Genomic DNA, 2,320 nt, shown 5'->3' with positions numbered 1-2,320 from the left:
ATGACAGGTGACACTATTCATTAACCCAAGCTGAATAATGCCTTCCTACAGGAATTCTCTGCCTTCTTAACAACCTTATGTTCTGTGTCCCCAAGTTTACTACTACTGGGAGATTTTAATATTCACTTGGATAGCATCAACAATGCTTTTACAAGGGACTTTACTTCATGCCTTGACAGCTTTGGAATACAGCAATATATTTAGATTTTCCGACACATTCTTGACCTAATCTGCTGTTCTGGTGCAACCCCTCATAACTGCTGTGCCTCATTCCTGCCTATCTCAGACCACAAGTTAATATCCTGCAATGTCAATATAAGATTATCCAAGACTACATAACATACTAACTGATTCACATCTACACACCCTCCCTAACTCTCCGATCCTCCTCTGCCAACCAGCTCTTTGCCCCATCTGCCAACTTAACTACCATCATGGGGTCAAGAGCTTTCAGCCGATCTGCCCCCCCCCCCGCCTCAGGAACTCTCTCCCACCAGACATTCACACTTCTGACTCTGTTTCCACCTTTAAATCCCGCCTGAAAACGCTCCTATTCAGAGCGGCATACTCTGTCTCACACTAACTATGCAATCACGTTCTTGTTTATTTGTTGTACTGATGCACTTTATAGTCACATTCATATTTATTATTTATCTTTGCACTAAATGTTACCTGATTTATATTGTTTGATGTACTGTTGTCGTGTTTTATGTGCCTTGTAAGGTGTCCTTGAGTGCTATGAAAGGCGCCTTTAAATAAAATGCATTAGTCCCACTGTGTTTATAGTAGTTTTTCAGGACAGTTTAACATGTAACACCTGTCTGTTATACATGTCTCTGAGTAAGTCCTGATCCGCCCATCTTCACATGACAACCTCTGTGGTACAATGGCCAAACACAAGCTTTTCACTCTATAAATCAGTCATTAAAATAATTCATTTCTGTGCTTTCGGCCAGCGTGTTTAGTTGTTATTATTCATTATTTTTGGTATGCCAGCTGCATATAATGATCCTGGATAAAAGCCGGGTGATCATTTTAGATAACTGATACCATGCTCTTTGCTTTGCGGTACATTTAACCTGTGGGTACTGGCTGCAGTCACACAACATGTCACAAACTCTTCACCACAGGCCCATGAGCCTCTTCCTCCCAGTCAGATGCAACAGAATCAACAGATGCAACACACACACACACACACACACACACACACACACACACACACACACACACACACACACACACACACACACACACACACACACACACACACACACACTTTTATTTTCCAAAACATATCATAATTAAAGATTTAAGAACTGCTGTGTTTAAACCATTGAAATTGTGGGGTTTTGATTTCCTGCATGTAGTATATCTGAACACAGTACAAGAGCAGGAGGATAAATACAATAAAATGGAAGTTGCATGAAAATGAGACGGGCCACATCAATGGGTGACTTATGAATGTTTCTGTAGCCTAGTTCAAAAAAAGTGCTACATATGATATAGGGTAAATAGTACTGTGTACATATCAATGTGTGAGGTGCCATGTGCCCTTCACATTAAATGTCAACACCTGCAGGATACATTCAGCACACCAGCTTGCTTCAGGACAAAGGTAAAACTTGGGAAAGGTGTGACTGGAAATCAGTTCTTTGGCACGCTTCCATAAATCTTCCCGGATTAGAGAGTGCATTCGCTGCCCTTCCTGCATTCGATTAGAGATAGTTCAATGGTCGTGTGCCAATGCTATCTGGTTATTTAATTAACCCAATGTGCAATGTCCACACCCCTGGGTTGCTGAGAAAGAAAGTTAATTTATTATTGTAGCTTGGTTTCGGGAATCTGAGAAGCAGGGTTGAAATGCAAACACAACTAAACCACAAACAATGCCAAAGCAAATCCTGCCATATCATCTAACCCTAACCCTGAGCCTAACTCTGCTATAGCTCTGAACAAATGTGAATTTAAAAATAGTAAAAACTGAAACCTCTTTCAACCAGCTTAAGGAAAAAGAGAGCACTGATTCAATTAGAATCTACAAATTCTTAAATACTTACAATAATAATTAATTTAAAAAACATTCAGTCTCACAAAATAAAGTCTCTGTGCCCTTTTACAAATTGGCACAATGTTTGCATCAAAATTGCATCAAAAATTGCCTACCTATGTAGCTAATACATCCCTTTACTTTTGATATGCTGTGTGATGAGCTGCCAGAACCTTTAAATGAACAACATCTCTACTTATCTAGTAAGTCACAGGCTTTTATGTTTCCCAGTATATTATTCCCGTGTCCTGTTGTCTTTTCTTTCTGTATATT

This window comes from Scomber scombrus, chromosome 15 (genome assembly GCF_963691925.1).
Source record: "Scomber scombrus chromosome 15, fScoSco1.1, whole genome shotgun sequence".
Taxonomy (NCBI): Eukaryota; Metazoa; Chordata; class Actinopteri; order Scombriformes; family Scombridae; genus Scomber; species Scomber scombrus.
The sequence above is the reverse complement of the archived record's forward strand: the minus strand, read 5'-3'. Positions refer to the sequence as shown.